The sequence below is a fragment of the Wolffia australiana genome, chromosome 5 (assembly GCF_029677425.1).
Source record: "Wolffia australiana isolate 7733 chromosome 5, ASM2967742v1".
NCBI classification, from domain to species: domain Eukaryota; kingdom Viridiplantae; phylum Streptophyta; class Magnoliopsida; order Alismatales; family Araceae; genus Wolffia; species Wolffia australiana.
In genome coordinates this window covers 12,605,326-12,623,611 of record NC_135839.1, presented here as the reverse complement: position 1 = coordinate 12,623,611, position 18,286 = coordinate 12,605,326, and the positions used below count along the sequence as shown (strand labels likewise).

At 47.3% G+C, this 18,286-nt stretch overlaps 1 non-coding gene across 1 annotated transcript; it reads left to right on the top strand.

The window, feature by feature from the left end:
• The first annotated feature begins 13,218 nt into the window (after positions 1-13,218).
• LOC144704020 (small nucleolar RNA R71) lies at positions 13,219-13,324 on the top strand. The gene has a single exon (XR_013581712.1). It is a non-coding gene; the product is annotated as a small nucleolar RNA R71 (small nucleolar RNA).
• Positions 13,325-18,286: the final 4,962 nt, after the last annotated feature.

Here is an 18,286-nt window from a genome sequence, read left to right as displayed (position 1 = left end):
AGAAGATCGATGTACGGGTGGCCGCATCAACGAACGGTGTCGGCTGTTGAGCAGCCCGTGGAAGTCTAGCGGAGTTGTCAACCCGCGGTGATATCCTATCTCTACTGCTGCCGGGTGTGTCGACAGCGATGTTGGCTAACGGCCGGACGGACGCACGGCCTGTCACGGGTGGGGCTCCTCGCGCCTCGATGATCTGGATGAATCCTATCTGTCCATCGGGCTCCTCGTACTCAAGGGCGCATTCCTCGTTCCCGTGATAGTGGTCCTCCTGGGGTACGTCGGCTCCATCGTAATAATCCTGTTCGGTTTCCGACATCAATCAAAAGTGTAGATGGGCATTGGTGTGCCCGGTGCCCTCGTCCTTGGCATTTGTAGCACGTGATGTGTGCTTGACTTGGTGCAGCGCTACGGGCCGGGGCATCGCCGGTCGAGGCCCGGGCTTGCGGGGTAGACCCCACTGAGGTGGTTGGGGTCGTTCCTTGGCCCCCGGTGACCGGTGCGACCCGAGTGGTCGCGGTAGGGTGGAACGAGCGGTGCAAGCCGAACCGTAGGAACTCGCGGCGTGGTGTGCGCGTTGGGTGCCGGGGTGTCTTCGACAGGCGGATCCATGTGTTCCACTAGGTGGTATGCCTCGTCGACCTCTGCCGGTTGGCAGTCAAGGACCTTGCTGCGCAAGGTGGGCCGAAGGCCGTGGGCGAAGAGGCCGATGATGACGCGGGGATCCTCCACGAAACGGCAACGCATCCGGCATTCCTCGAAAGCCTCGATGTACTCCGACACCGGGAGTCGACCTTGCTTAAGGTCGAGCCACGAGAGGAAGAGTGTCATCTGGTACCGACGAGGACGATTTGTTCCTTAGCTTCCGCGCCATTTCTGCCCACGACATGATGGGCTGTCTCGCTGCTCGCCGAGAATTGCTCATTCTCCCAGAAGATCTTGGCTTGTCCGCTGCCGCGTTCTCCGCGTACTCGACGCAAAGGTCGTCATCCATCCTGTACCACCAGAAATACGAGTTCATTTTTGATTCGCCGTCCATGGACTCCTTGGGCTTCCTCGCGCCCTCGTAGACGGGTACGTCGGCGCGCACGCTCCTCTGGATGCGTGCACGATGCTCCTCACGCCGACGCCGCTGCCATCATAGTGCCGCCGGGCACGGGTAGTCCTCGCCGCGGGTCCATGGGGCGACGGGCGGAATGGGTCGTGGTCCGCGGTCGCCCCCGTGGTAGGGACGACCATCCCGCGTGCTCGGTCCCCAGGCACCGGGCGATGTGGTGGTGGGCATGCACCGCCAGCCCCGTAATATGGCGGGGTGGCGGCCGTGGGTAGTCTCTCGCGCGCCGGTGGCTCGTCGAACCACGGACCACGGGAGGAACGGGTCGAACCCCACGAGCCGGATAGTCACGGCTCGGTCGCGCTGCACCGACGATAGGGAGATCAGGTCGAGCATAAGGGACCCCGTCAGAGCCACGGGTGTAGTCGCCCCGCTGGCGATGCATGTCCTAAGCGTGGACATCCTGTGGGTCGCGACGGGCTCCTAGCTAGGCGCATCGGGTGGCGTGTACAGAAACGGGCGATCAGGGACCTCGTAATCATCAGCAAGGTCCGGGTCGGGTGACCACGGTATTCGGTCTACCAGCCCCGTAAGGGGGCGAGGGGGCCTCGTGCAACCGGTCCCGCCAACTCCGTGCTCGACACTCGGGTGTCGGCGAGCATCCGCTCCAAGCGCCCGCCCTAGCTGCCGGCGCGCGACGTGGAGCTCCTTGGTCTTCCGGAAGTTCTTCTCTTGGCGGGTACTGGCGAGTGGCGCCGTCGCCCGCCCTCTACCCCGCAGGGTCGCTCTAGGAGTACTCGACGACGGAGATTTCCGCGGGGTCGCCGCCTCGTGGTATCCCGGTCTCGTAGTCACTCGATCGGGAGTCGCCGAGGACGCGCGTGTGCCGCGTGGGGAGTGCTGGGATCGGCGTGAACCACCGGCGATGCCGGTGATTTCGATGCGCGCCTGAGCACCCGTGACGCCGTGTGGGACCGGCGTGTCCTCGATATGGGGTAAGGTAGGTTCGCGAACCGCGAGGCCGGTTGAGGTCCCGAGAGGGCAATCTCGTTGTTTCTCGCCTCGCGACGGTTCGACTCGCCGGGGAGGTAGAACCTCCGCGTTGCGCCATCCGCGCGGATCGCGTCTCACGGCCATTCCTGGGTCCCGATATGCATGCACGTAACATCGATGGATGCGCTGCCCTAGCTGCGATGCGACGCGATGCGCTGCGAAGTCGGAGATGTGCTGTGGGCGACCACAACCTGGCTCTAATACCAATTTGATGCCGGACGCCGTCTCAACGGCGTCCCGACCGCCACCGAAGGAAGGAACTTCGGTGTCGTATCGCTAACTAATCGGGTTACGCCCACGACGCCAACCGATGGATATGCGGAGAACAGAAATATATGTATGACGGCGACGAGGACGATGATTCTACAACGTACGCGTGCAATGCGCCGACAAGCTACGAGAGCCAACCCGAGCGGGACGGGTCGCCAAGCTGGGTCGGTCCAGCCTCCAAGTCGCCCGAGGTGGGTCGAGGGCGCGCACGCCGTCGAATGGGGTAGCTCCCACTGGAATGCTCACACGCTCGGGCGCCCCGACTGCACCGACAGGTAAGACGCCGTCTTTGTTTCGTCGTTCTCTCAATCTGTCCCACTCACCTATCTAACCCGAGCGCGGTGGAGGCAATACGAAAGAATACTGACGGAAATAAATGACGAAAGAGGCTAGGGAAAGCAGAGTACCTTCGTCGCGCTGGCGACGGGATGCTCGCACCAACTGGTTCCGGAGGAGGGAGTTGTCGGGTGCGCCGGAGGTTGATTGGTGCGGAGGGGCGGTCGTGCGCAGTCAGCGCGGAGCGATGCGGGGAGATGTGGTCGACGCGGTGGGCGCGCGGGCGGCGGGGCGGCGGCGCGGCGGCGCGCGCGGCAGGCGCGCGTGGCTGGCGGCGCGCGGGCAGCGCGGCGGCGTGGCGGTGGGCGCGCGGCAGCGGCGCGGCGGCGGCGCGGGCGGCGGCGCGCAGCAGTGGCGCGCGGCGTGGCGGCGCGCGGCGGTGGCGCGCGTGGCGGCGGGCGCGTGGCGGCAGCGCGGCGAAGCGCGCGCGGGCGTGGCGCTTGGCGACGGGCGCGGCGGCGATGGCGGCGCGCGCGGCACGCGAGGCCGCACGTGACGGCGCGTCGGCGCGCGCGGCGCGGCGGCGGTGGCGCGGCGGCGGGCGCGCGGGACGGCGCGCAGCAGCGGGCGGCGGCTGCGGTCGCGCAGCGGCAGCGGTCGGCGCTGGGCGGGCGGAGCGCTGGCGGCGTGCGGCGGCGGGCGCGCGGCGGCGGGCGCGCGGCGGCGGGCGTGCGGCGGCGGGTGCGCGGCGGCGGCGGTGGCGGCGGCTGCCCTTCCTCTTTCCTCTCCCCCTTCTCCTCTTCCTCCCCTCTTCTTCTTCCTTCTCCTCTTCTTCTTCTTTCTTCTATTCTTCTCCACGACCTGACCCTTCTTCTCAAAATACCATTCTTCAAAATTTAGGTCAAAGTAAGGGAAGAGCCCACCTCTTCCCCTTATATATGGTTGAAGATGGCCCTTCCTTAAGTCCCATAACACAAAATAAAAGGGAGAGAAAATAAGCAAGAAAATAGGAAACGGGCTTGTCAGGCCCAACATAAAAAAAAAGGGGGGAAAGGGTTCCTCCCATGGGCCCTTCCCCCGCTACACGACAATACGAATAAAGGGAAAACTATAAGATAAAGTAACTGACTGTAACGGTGTGCTCCGGTGGTCGGCGTCCGCGTCATGCCGAGTAACGGAATGCGGGATCGTGTGTTGTTGCAGCGGCTCGTCGTGGTGGCTGGACTCGTCTCGGTGGCGAGCTGAGTAGTGCCGGCTCCTCGGGTGCTGGGTCGGGGAAGTCCTGCTGCTCCTCTGCTGCTGGCTCGATGACGTCCGGTGGTGACGCGCCATCACTCCGGCTTCGTGTCACGTCCTGTCCGGCGAGTCGGCGATCTTCTTGAGCGGGTACTCTTCAGCTTGCCTCTCCTCCCAGCTCCAATGGCTCATCAGCTACTGGAGGGTTTGCAGAACACCTTCCTCTCCAAGCCCTAGCTTCCTTAGAGAAAATTCTGGACAACCTAAAATCAACTCTCAAGAGAGTATTTATAGGTTTCTCTTAAGTCATGCCTAGGGGCATTTTCGTAATTTCTGCTTCTTTGAATATTTGCCCGCTCCTCTTGATCCTCGTCTCTTTCCTTGATCTTCTTAACCTGTCTCTGAATGTTTACTAACCATAAAATGTTAAATATATTCCACTTGATTCAAAGGATCAAGTGGGGTTATTGATTTCATAAAATGATGCATATGCATGATATTAGCATGAATTAACATTATAATTTTGATGAGTGAAAACTAAAAAGTTTAATTATTTGATGACATATTTGAGAGTCATCAGCCCACTATGAGAGTCATGTTAGGCCAAAGAAAGGAGGGCAAGGGGAAGGTCAAGTCACGATTATTTATGAATATTTCAGGGGCTTAAATGATGATTGGAGGACAACCTTGGACGTGGATCCAAGCCAGAGAAGAAGATCCAGGCATTCAATCCACAAAACATCCAAGGGTGGAGACTTAAAGATAGCACCTTTAATGCTAATTAAGGAAAGAAGCCTTGAACGTCCAGGGGGTATTTCAAAGGTCTCAATGCTGATTGGAGGACCATAATGGACGTGGATCATGACCTGAAAAGAAGATCTGGCCATCCATTGTATTAAAAATCCAATGGCTCTCCTTTGCTCTCTCTCCCTATATAAACCCCTTCACCGTATTGTAAAATTCATCTTGTGATTCAATCCAAAGTAATGTTTGGTCGCCTAAGTGCAATTGAGTCATAGATCCATTCACCTCAGTGAGTGCCAGGCTGAGCAGGAAGCATCCAGGGCTGAAGAAGCTGGTGGAAAGGAGAAGAAGAAGTCCCTTGGACCTTAGCGGGTGTGTCAAAGAGGTTACCTTATTATTTCTCCTTTTTCATTATTTTCTATTCGTCTTTTGTCTTTTGGTTAGTCTTGGATCATCTAGCCAATATCCAGAAGGTTCCAGTGCATCCAATCATGCTCTAAAATTCGTTCTAGAACTCATTCTAGAGTGATTTTAGTACAGTCCATTGTTTCTCTCTCCTCCACCAAGGCACCTTCCCCATTTGGCATCCGGACTTAGCCAAATTTTGACTAAGTCCAAAGCGCCAAACTGTTTCATTTCCTATTTTGTTTTAGTTTTCAAATACTCCTAAAAAATACCAAAAAATTATTTTCTGCCTATTAATATTATTATAATATTATAATAATATTTTATTTTTCTTTGTTATATATTTTTATTTAATTAGTTATTTATCTTCATATGTAGTAAACCTACCTCTAAAATTATTAAAAAATACATAACTAAAGCACAAATTCCTAAGAAAAAAACCCTTGCTCCCTGTGGATCGACCCTTACTCTCCCTACGCTAGTAAGGTTATTATAAACTTTTGTTGTTTTAATTCGGACAAACCAACGACACTAATTAGTGAAGTTAGCTCATCACTAATTACCCCAAAATCTGAAATATCAGCAGCCTATTGGTTGCCGCATATCAAATTTCTTTGGCGGGCTCTCTCTCAGTGCGCCACGTACCCCACCTGCGAAAAAAGAAAAAACAAAAGAAAATCGAAAAGCAGGATTTGCATATGCATCGCTACGCACGTAACGGTGCGTTTCTTTATACCATATCCATTAAACTGTCACCACATCACCACCCATGCACGCGCGTTGTATGCGCTGCACGGGCGGTGTACTTACCTCCTGCGTGTAGTGCACATCTCATATCCTTTGGATTTTAATCCAACGGCTATGATTTCACCACGTCGACGCGGCGGAAGGCACCGGCGCGCTTTTTCAACAAAGCCCTTCATAAAACAGATTATTGATATCTGACGCCGCCCAGAGGTATTTGTATATATGTCCTTTCGGCACTCTCTCTCCTCCAATTTTCTCTAAAATTAATAATGCAATTGCAAATAAACCCTGAATGATTTTAAATTGGATCCTTACGCTTGCCATGGCGACCGAGAGCAGTTTTCAGGGTCTTTTTGCAACGAAACGTTGCAAAAAGGCCCCGAAAAGTCTAGAAATTGCATAAATACATTTTTTTCTCTTATAAATATGCCCTTTTTAATAGAATAATTGCATTTCTTCTTGAAATAAATCCCAGAAAATTCCTAAAAATTCGTAACAAATTCTAGAAAATTCTAGAAAATTCCCTGATTCATTCCCATGTTGATAAATGTCGAAATAAAATTTTTAATGTGCCATTTTCATCCAAAAATAATTATTTCAAGCTTCAATAAATCCTTACAAATTCATATAATTAACAGAAAATTAGGGAAAAATCATAAATTACTTGAAAGCATTATTTTCGTGTAAATATATGATAACAACTCAATTTTGAAGCCTTTTAAATGCATAAATCATGCTAATAACATGAAATAAAGACCGAAATTAGGGTGTTATCATATACCCCCCTACTTAGACATTGCTAGTCCCTTAGCAACATCTAAGTACTTTGCTGAATTATCATCTCTTTCATCCTGTAGGTCAGACAACAAGTGTGGGAAGTGTTAAGTGTATCAATCACAAGCCGAACTAAAACACTAAATGACATTTTGAGCTCCAACCTTTTCAGGAATGCGGGGTTTCTTTCTCCTTGGCTTGGATGCCTAAGTGGATGAGAAGGGAGTGTACTTGTTTCTAGGTATGATGCTATACTCCTCAGGTAAACTCTTTCCACTCATGTGCAGCTGACCTCACATCTCTAGCGAGCAAGATCACTCTCTCCCGGGGTGGCGGCCACCTAGTACTTGCTTCTCCATTAGCCTTTTCTCTTTCCTAAGAATAGAAGAAGCCATTTCCTCCTCCTGTTGAGCACAGAATATGGAACACAACGAGAAGAATCTATGATAGAGTTGTGATGGGGGAGAATAAGACTTTGTGAAAGAATAAGGGTGAGCATGAACAATGAGAGATTTATGGTCCAACGGGTGCGGTGCTACCTTGGATAACCTACTCCCAAGATTTTTAGAAGAAGTGAGGGAGATAGAAGAGATGAGACCAATGTGATGATATAGAGAAGAAAGACAATCTTGCCCTGAATTGAAAGTCAAAACCAGAAATGGTGCAAGTCAAACCCCTCCTTTCTCTTTGTCTCCTTCTCATTCCTTTTGTCTTTTTTTTTTTTTTTCAAGCTCTTTTTTTTTTCGCTTCTTCTTTGTTTTTTTTTTGTTTTTGTTTTTTTTTTTGGTATATCAAACAAGGAGGATAACATCAAATGAAACACTTTCCATGACTTGAATGGTTTTTCAAATATTTTATCGCAACTAGCATGAGTGTCATAACAATCACATTGGTCTAGGGAGAAGAGATAGGAGAACGAGATTTAGATGATGCAAAGCGAATTATTGATAGAAAAGATACAAAGAGGCAATATCGTAGTGATACCGTGGAAAGGGAGATAGACGTACTTGGGAGATAAGCATATCCTCGGTAGTGGAAGCAAGGTGGTGGAGTCAAGTTGTGATGGATATGGCGTGAAGCGTGTGGAACAATAAGGTGAATGAGGTGGTGGATTCCATGCATAGGACTCAGAGAATGGCTGCTCACTATTTTGGAATGAAAGTAGGCTAATGGGGAGACGAAATGCGTAAGTGGGATCGGCTATTAGAGTTGATGGAATGGGGGCTCTCAGTTCGCTCATCACTCCCCTTTGAAGCATAGAGCTTCTACCCTTGACTTTCCATCGTCTAATCACCTACTAGACACCCTCCTCAATTTGAAATTGAATCCACATCGCCCAAAATCACTTGTGTTGCACCTCAACATGTTCTTGATCCGCTCTAGGAGCCTAACTTCTCCACACTTGTTCCCAAACCATTGGATTAAAGAAAATTAATTCATGACTATGCATGCTAAAGATTGTTAAAAAAAAACAGGTTCACTTCATGTAGAATTCTGTAAAATTAAATGCATGAACCATAGTTTGTCACCTAAAAATGAACTATCTCCCCCCCACCAAAACCTGCATTGTCCTCAATGCAAAGCTACTAAAATCATGAAGAATAAAATTGAGGTTAGAGGGGCAAATAGTGATATGGAGGATATGGGGCCCTTTAGCATTATGAACAAGAGATCCTGGCGATAACTCAGATTTGCTGAATTATATACTCCCGCAACCTGGTCAAAGTTACCACAAGAGATGCAACAAAAGTAAGGAGCTATAATAGTAAAAGAAAATAATGCAAACAAAAAATGAATCCTAAAATGTAATGAAAAGAAAACAAATCTTATTGATGCTCTTAAGTAGAGGGTGATGTCGCCGCTTCTAAAGAAATGTCTTCATTAGGGGGGTGTGGCTCATGTTCAAGGAAGGGTTTCAAACGCTGCCCATTGACCTTGAATTCAGCTCCATGTGTTGGATCTCGAAGGAGAACAGACCCATTGTCGAAATGTTGACATACTACATAAGGTCCATCCCATCTTGATTTCAGCTTTCCTGGAAACAGTTTAAGTCGAGAATTATATAACCATACTTTTTGGCCATGGGCAAAAACCTTCCTGTGTATGTGTTGATCATGGAATGCTTTCATCTTGGCTTTGTAGATGAGTGAACTTTTGTGTGCTTCGTTACGCAACTCCTCCAATTCATGTAGCTGCAATAAGCGATGGTCACCTGCATCATCTAACGATAAGTTAAGTTTCTTGATAGCCCATAAAGCGCGATGTTCAATCTCTAAAGGGAGATGACAAGCTTTTCCAAACATCAACCTGAATGGCGACATTCCTAACAGGGTTTTATATGCCGTCCGATATGCCATAACGCATCCGGCAACTTGCTCGACCAATCCTTTCCATTAGGGTTAATAATATTCATCAAGATTTTTTTAATTTCTCTATTGGAGACTTCCACTTGGCCATTGGCTTGAGGATGATACGGAGTGGTAAGCCGATGATGAACTCCATATCGTTTTAACAATTCTTTAAAGACTTTGTTATTGAAATGAGTTCCACCATCGCTAATAATGGCTCGTGGGCATCCAAACCGAGAAAAAATATTATCCTTGACAAATTTAACAACTTCTTTATGATCATTTTTTCGTGTTGGTATGGCTTCTACCCACTTAGAGACATAATCAACACGTACCAAAATATATTCATAGCCCAAAGAAGGAGGAAAGGGTCCCATGAAATCAATGCCCCAAAGATCAAACAACTCAACTTCAAGGATAGGGTTTAAAGGCATAGAGGCATTGTGACTTACATTGACCACCGCTTGACATCGAATGCATCTCTTGCAGAATTCATATGCATCCCGATGAAGATGAGGCCAATAAAATCCACATGGTAGGACCTTATGTGCCGTTATCTTGGAGGCGTAGTGTCCTCCGCACAAGGATGAGTGACACGATTCCAATACTCTCCATTGTTCATCCTCGGGTATACATCTCCTAAAAATTTGATCGACGCCCAATCTAAATAATTCAGGCTCATCCCAATAGTAATACTTGATATCCTTAAAAAACTTTTTTCTATCATCATAATCCCAACCTTGTGGCAATTGCCCGGTTACTAAGTAGTTTACTATATGAGCATACCAAGGAAATTTCCGTGTCGAAATTTCTAAAATATGCTCGTCAGGAAAAGAATCTGTGATGGGAGTTAGGTCTGGCAATGATAGGCGGGAGAGGTGATCAGCCGCACCATTATCCACTCCTTGCATGTCTTTAATTTCAATGTCGAATTCTTGCATAAGTAGGATCCATCTCATTAATCTAGGTTTTGTCTCTTTCTTACTTAACAAATGTTTAAGTGCAGCATGATCTGAAAAGATTATAATCTTACTCCCTATTAGGTAAGATCAAAATTTATCCAAAGCAAAGACAATTGCAAGTAATTCCTTCTCTATGGTAGAGTAATTTACCTGAGCGGCGTCGAGAGTCTTACTTGCATAATAAATAGCTGTCGGTTTCTTGTCTTTGCATTGTCCCAAAACAGCTCCCACTACATAATCTGAAGCATCACAAAAAATCTCAAAGGGTTCACTCCAATTTGGAGCTTGTAAGATGGGAGCCGTAACTAATGCTTCTTTAATCAAATTAAAAGCCAAATTGCATTCATCATTCAAAATAAGTTCTTTGTCTTTAGATAGAAGGAAAGTGAGAGGTTTAGCCACTTTGGCAAAATCTTTAATAAAGCGACGATAAAAGCCGGCATGGCCCAAAAAACCCCTAAGTTGCTTTAGGGTCGATGGAAGTGGAAGCTCCTTGATGTCTCGATCTTTGCCTTGTCCACAGCCAGCCCCTCCTTGCTGATATGATAACCTAGGACGATCCCCCTGTCCGCCATAAAATGGGATTTCTCCCAACTGAGCACTAACTTGTTTTCTTCGCAAATCTGTAACACTTTATCGAAGTTAGACAAACAAGACTCAAAAGATTCACCAAACACGGAAAAGTCATCCATGAAAACTTCAAGGCATGTACCAATTAGATAAAAAAACATTGCACTCATACACCTTTGAAAGGTTACTGGTGCATTACAAAGTCCAAATGGCATTTTTCTAAAAGCAAATGTTCCTAAAGGACACGTGAATGTAGTTTTATCTTGGTGACTTTCATAAAGGCTAATTTGATTATATCCTGAGTACCCATCCAAGAAACAATAAAAACTCAGTCCAGCTAATTTTTCAAGTATTTGATCAATAAAAGGTAGAGGATAATGGTCTTTTTTTGTTGCTAGATTTAACTTTCAGTAATCTATGCATACTCGCCAACTCGATGCTACACTCATCTGGATCTCTTCTCCATCCTGATTATTTTGGACAGTAATCCCTGTTTTTTTAGGTACTACATGAATTGGACTCACCCACTTACTATCTGAAATTGGGTAAATGAATCTTGCTTTCAGCCATTTGGTAATCTCCTTTGACACCACATCGTAAAGATAAGGATTTAATCTACGTTGATGCTGAACTGATGGTTTGGATCCTTCCTCGATAAAAATTCTATGCTGATAGATATCAGGACTAATTCCCTTGATGTCGTCTATGGTCCATCCAATAGCGCTCTTATGCTGTCGTAATACATCTAATAGGTTAACTTCCTGCTCTAAAGTGAGGGTTGAAGAGATGACTAATGGATATGTCTTTCTTGGACCTAAAAAACATATTTAAGGTGAGAAGGAAGAGGTTTCAATTCTATTTCGTCAGTGGGCGTAGATTTGTAGTTATTCATGTTTTCACCCTTCATTTCACCATGGTCATCCTTCTCCCCCTCATAAGCACTCTCATTCACCGCCATCACCTCATATATTACTTTCCCTATAGCATGGCATTCATCATTTTCATCATCTAGGGAACATGTATAAATGTCTTCCTGGCTAATATTGGGATACTTCATCAATTGAGAGATTAGTAACTCAACCTCTTCTTTTCCCATGTGCAATTTAATTTTTCCTACATTCCAATCTGTGTTCACTCTTGCGGTAGCTAGGAATGGCCGTCCTAAAATAATCGGTGCATGACTAATTTTTTCTGAAATTTTTACATCCACTACTATAAAATTGACAGGAAATGAACACTTTTCTACTTTCATCACCACATCCACCAACTGTCCACACGGTCTTCTAATTGATCCGTCCGCTAACTGCAATTCTAAATTTACAGGTTGTAATTCACCAAATTTAAAAGTCTCAAATAAGGCCTTAGGCATGATATTCACACTTGCTCCTGAATCAAGTAAGGCTTTGGTGAATACTTCCCCCCTAATTTCGCATTTGATCACTGGTGCTCCCGGATCCTTGCGCTTTTGAGGTAATTCATGCAGAAAAATTGAACTAATATTCTCAGAAAGTTGAATCCTCTTTTGCTTCCTAGGAGGTGTACACAAGTTTTTCACAAATTTAGAATAATCAGGGATGTACTGGATCACATCTAAAACAGGAATTTTGACCGTAGCCTCTTTCAAATACTCAAGAAGTGGGCTGTCTTTCGATTTTTCTTTCTTCACTTGTAAGGCACTAGGGAAAGGGATAGGTGGGCAATATGTTTTGGGGTTGGGTTCCTTTTCCAGATTTTCCTCTACCCCTTCATCCTCATCCTTTTCTACTTCCTCCAACTTATCCTCCACTTCATTTCGTTTCCCTATAGCTGCAAATGGATTAGCCAACTCTTTCCCACTCCTAAGTTTTGATATAGCACTCAGCTCTCCTATTTCTTGTTGTTCAGTCAATGCATGCATGTCATGAATATGCTCATTAACTACACTACACATGTCATCAACAAAAAGTAAATTGCTAGGATTAATACAGGCCTGAGTAGGGAGTTTACCTGATTTGGCGCCCATCTTCATAGGGTCTTCACACGTACCTTGCGGTGCTCCCCCGTGCACAAATTGCTGACCACTATGAAGGCAGATCTCCGCATTGAGCTTATCCATCTCCCTCCGATGCCTCTCCTCCATTTCTTCAAAAAGCTTGAGCATCCTCTTCTTGTCTTCTTGCAGCTCCTCGATGACCTTGGTGAGTGTCGCATTAGTGGGATCTGAAAAATTTCGGTAAGGTTGATAATGTTGTTGGTGGTGGGGATTGTTCGCCTTGGATTGGAACTGCTGTTGGGGTGGTCGGTTGTTGTTGTTCCATCCCTGTCCTCCTAAGTTTCCTCTAGTTCCCCATTGGACATTGCTCCCTTCTTGCCTGCCTATAGCATTCACTTCTGATATCATAGGGCATTCTTCTCGGTGTGGCTATCACTTGAGCACATTTCACATCGATTTATTTGTTTGGGTGCTCCTCCGCTATTCTGACCTTGCCATAGTGAGATCATTTTTTCATTCATCTTTTCCATGGCTTTTCCCATCATTACACCTATCTGTTTTTCAGTTCTATCCATAGTAATCTAGGGTTCAACCCCTCTAACATCCAACAGTCCACCTTTCCGAGGGGTAACCCTAACATGATCGGAGGCATCTTGGTGATAGGCTAAATTATCGGACATTTTTTGTAGTAGTGCCATAGCTTCATCTTCATACATGTCAGCTATTGCTCCTCCACTTGAGATATCAACTCTGCCTTTCTCCACATCATTCAAGCCTTCATAAAAAATTTGCACTAACTCCCATTTTTGAATGCCATGGTGGGGGCACTTCCTAATGAGCCCCATCAATCTCTCCCATGCTTCGCTAAATGTATCATTTCCCTGCTGAAAATTTCTAATCTCTCTTCTGAAAGAATTTGTCCTAGCCACTGTATAATATCTTTTTAAGAAGCTCTTCTCCATATCATTCCATGATTCAAAATTTGTTCCCAATGTTCTAAACCAATCCTTGGCTCTATCCTTAAGGGCATGAGGGAATAGTTTCATTCTCACAACTTCCTTGGAAATTCTGGGGTAAGTGCAACTATCACATGCTTCATAAAATTTTTCTAAGAAGTCATAGGGCTCTTCGTTTGCCTTCCCCAAAAAGGACGGTAATAGCTGAAATTGGTGTGGATCGATTCTAAACATCACATCTTCTCCAATCAGGGCAGATATCCTGGTTAAGATGGGGGTTTCTACTGGTGTGGAATACTCTCTAATCCTCCTCCTTCCATCGTTAACTACCTCAGGGTTTCCTGTTCCATTACCTATTGGGTCCATTGGTACGGGTCTAATCAATATCTCCTCTATGAATGTGGGTTCGGTGAAAGATGACTCGGGTGTGGTGGAATCTACTACAGGGGGATTTCTATCACTACTCCCTGATTCAAATCCAGACCTAAGCTTCATACAAAACCACTAATTCAAACACAACACTCGTTAGTCGTTGAAAACCAAATACCGTCTTAAATCAAAATCAATAATAAGGAGACTTAACAAACTCTTGAGCAACAATTGACCAATGTGTTTACCAATAAAAATATGTTGAATTCCTAAGTGTTGCCTCCCCGGCAACGGCGCCAATTGATAAGCCGAAAATAGGGGTGAAAATTATGCAAATTTTTTTAGCCCTTGTCGTTGTGAATTTTTGGCTTATGCAATAAAATTTATAAAACTCTACTTAATATGTATAGTGATAAGTATGAGTGTCGTCCAAGGGAGGCAAGTAGGAATTTCAATTTGATTTTATTTTTTGTGTTTTAGATCCTAATTAGAGTGAACTTGATCTTCAATGAGGATCAAGTGACCCTAATTAGGTGAGAATTTAGAGAGGGGGATAGAAGAGATGAGAAGACTAGAAGAATTAAGGGCTCTAAATTCTCTTCTTTGATCCTAATTAAAGGATCCAAGAAGTCATTTAGAGAGGATGAAAGAGGGTTCTTAAAATGAGTTGGGTTGATTTTTGCAGATTGATAATTCAGAACTAAAATGGGGAAATTGAGAATTCTAAGAATTAAAACTAAATTTTTTAGAATTTTCTTTTGTAATGCAATTGAATGCCCAGGTAAAATTCCTCAATTTCTCCTCTCAATCCTAATCAGGGCTTGTACTTGCCGCTCAAGCCAAGCGATTTAGAAGTTCAGACTAGAATGGAGATGAAGAAACAAACAACTTAACCTATTTCATTCAAAATGCACAAAAGTTTGAATACAATGAAAGAAAAAAATACCAAAACTGTTGATCCAGGCTGGGACTCCTCTCTGTCTTGCAGCTGTGATGAAGCACCCTCCAGAATGAACCCCTCCTCTCGAAATTCAGCTTTTATACCTAGGTTACAGGGTGAAAATCACCATTTTACCCCAGTTTAGTAATTAATTTTTATCTATCAATGTAAGCTAGATCTGAAGGATCCAACAAAACAGATAGAAAGAGGGGATCAAGAAGAGCACATCCATAAAAAAATAATCTCAATCGGACTTCAGGATCAAAAGTTATTAATAAATCAATTTTAACCAATTTTAACCATTGGATTAAAATTGATTTATTTCTTAATTCACGCAATGACGTGTCGGCAGCTGATAAATCCAAAATGATAGTAATATATATGTACAATTTCAGCTAATTTATCTACTTCTTTATCTTTTTTTGTATATATTATCAACATTTATGTTAAGTTGTGAAACATCATGGAACAAAATCACCTATCGCATTCCCTGGCCGCTTAGCCTCGTCAAAGTCTCCTATAGGCCGCCACTTTCACTGAGTGATATAGGATCTTTTGTGACGATTGATGACCCATCATCATCGTTGTGGGGGAACTCCTGCGGGCGATAAAACGCCTCTCACGCCTAGCTCGATCGTGAGATCTCGAGGGTCACCCGGAGTCGAGCCGGACTTAGTCGTTGTTGAAGAGTTACTGGATTATCGTCCCACCTTCGGACCGTCCTTTCTAGTTCCCAAGGGTTATTTTAAACGAGCATTCTGCTTCTTAATTGTCATGCATCGTACATCGTTGTGACGTAACACGCCTCGTCGATCCCGGCCGTACCGTGTTACATCATGTCTGTTCCTAACCAGGATTCTTCTCCACCTGCTGCCCCGTCCTCCTTATACGAGATGTGGACCGCATGTTAGACGCTGTCCAGAATGGTTTTCGTGATGTTAATGCACGATTAACCAACATGGACAACCCTTTAACCAATTCTATCGATGTGGTTAGCAAGCGAATCTCTCAATTAGAAAATTGAGGTCGTGATAGGCATCGCCGTGATCACGACGATCCATACCCGCTTGAGCCCAGATATCGGGAACAACCTGATATTAGATCCAGGGGATGCGACCCAAATGGTCTTGAATGGGACAATCTCGTTCCTCTCGAGAATTCTACGCCAGCCCCCAATAGGAATCGTCGAGACAATTACTATCCGCCTGAGCCTGGAAACCTAGGCAAAGATAGGAATTGTCCCCCGCGGAACGATCCCTATCCACCTCTGGATAGAACCCGATATATGATGGAAGTTGTCCACCGCGTGATGATTACTATCTACTGGAAGAGAGGATCCCAGATCATGATAGGAATCATCCCCCCCGGAATGATCCCTATCCGCCTGACGATAGACACCGAGGGTGGAATGGGAATCGTTTGGACAGGAAATTTCCTTATCCACCCGAGGATGAGTAATGGCACAACCCCGGCGACAACCCCGGACACGCCTTCGGAGTCATCATCGTCACCCCCGATAGCACCAGCTCCAGCCCCGGATATGTCTCCGGAGACGTCACCACCGCCCTCGACAGTGCCGACCGTCCACGTTCAGCCAGCTCGGCAAGCCAAGGCATCGGTACGCACTCCCGGATTCAAGTATTCCGGGTAATGGACACCGTATCGCTATCTTTACGTCTTTTCTTTACTCGTCTTTTGCTTTTAATCATTGTCGTTCGGCATTTACCGACTCGTCATGATCGTATGTAAGGAGGGAGGTTCGTCCTATAAGGATCGCCCCTCCCGCATCTTCGTTCTTAGTCGTGTTTTCTTTTCGTCAAGGTCATAGGTTAGTAGCCTGTTATCTTTTGGGTTTTTCGGTCTAATGGGCCAACCTTCTCTTCCCCTATATAAGGGAAGAGAGTTGCCCTAAACTGGGCACGATGTTGTTTTGATGAAATTTGAAACTTGTTGTTTGGAAAAAGCTGTTTCTCCCGGATGAGTTAGGGTTATGACTAGAAAGAAGAAGGAAGGGAGAAGACAAGGAAGCCTCACTAGGGAAGAGAAGGAGCCGAGTCTCCCTGCTTCCCCGCCGTCAGGCCGCCAGGCCTTTCCTCACCGCCACCTGAGCTCTCTTTGAGATTCACCTGTCGGCCCGTCGTGAGGCTGAACACCCATGAGTTACCGCAGGTGAACCGCAGTTGCACCGGCGGTCGCTGTACACCCTCGCGCGGGCCTACGCGGCGACTCCCCTGCATCAGACCCGACATAACCCTCGCCCGGGGGTCTTCCCCCTTTTCTTGAGGCCGGCCTCCCATTCCCCTCTCGGACAGGGCTCTCGATACCGACATCAGAGTTGCACCCCGCGCTCCCTGCTGACGGCGGACTCAACCGCTCAGCCGGTGCCAGCAGTCCGTGGGTGTGGTGTAACCGCGCCATAGTCCCCCCTTCGGGCCCCAACCGCCACAGCCGCTTGGTTGCCCATCCCCGGCTCCTCCGACCAAACCGTATTGCGGACCGTGGACTCGCTCCCGCACTTTGGCCAGTGAGTTAACTCAGGGCTCCCGTGGACATTCCCGGTAGGTCCGAGGTCCGCCCATCTAAGCCTAGTGCAAATGCCGAATTGTGCCGTAGGCGTCTACCATGTCGCACGTCACGGGGTCTCCAATCGCCTGCCTGTCTGGAGCTAGATACCCTTGCCGCAACGCCCCACTTCCGGGCGTTCCCGTGTGCGCGCTCTTGCGGCACGCGCCATCCCTGCGTGCGCGCCGCGCCCTCCGTCAGACGCTGTTGCGCTCGCCCCTATCGCCCCGCTCACCCAGCCTCCTACGACCCCGCTGCACGCGACCTCTTCCACGCCCAGTCCACACGTCTTTGTCGTGCCCCCTGCACCGACTCTAGCCTGTTGCTACTCGCATCGAGACGAATTGCCTCGGACAAACACGAGATACCCCATCTCTAACCCATCTCTTATTTTCTATAGTATCCTTTCGGTTGCCCCCACCGCGCTCAGGTTAGACATAGGTGAGTGGGACAGGACGAGTGAAGAATACGTATATCTGAGCGTCTTACCCAGTTTGGGTATGAGTCGACTCGCCCGTCATGTGCGAGCAACCTCTGGCGGAAGAAATTACGTTCGGCATTGTAGCAACCCCGTCCATCCGGACGAGGGTCAGGAGGTTTACCTCCCGTCTCCAGGCGACCCCATCCACCCCCGGACATCGGCTTCCCTCTGTTCGTCGGAAGCTGCACATACTACACCCCCTCCCGAGTCATCTTCATCGGAGCTCACCTTCGCAGGATTTCTGTGCCCGACGAACCCTCGAGCATTCGTCGTGCACCGACATGATCTCGCCACCGAGTATCTTCTCTTGGTGACGGCCGGACGTCGTCTCGGACGTGGTCCTGCATCAATGAGGTACCCCCTCGCGATCACTGTTGTGGGGAAAACAACAATCAGTGGCAATAAATTCAAAGAAGTGTCAAAGTCGATGTTCTGTACTATGAGGGATCTGGGGACCCTAAAGAGTATATTGATTGGGAGTCTAAGTTAAACAGTTATTTCAAATGTTACAACATGCTTGAGTGGTAGAAAGTTCAGTACGCCGAGATGATACTAGGAGGTCAAGCCAAA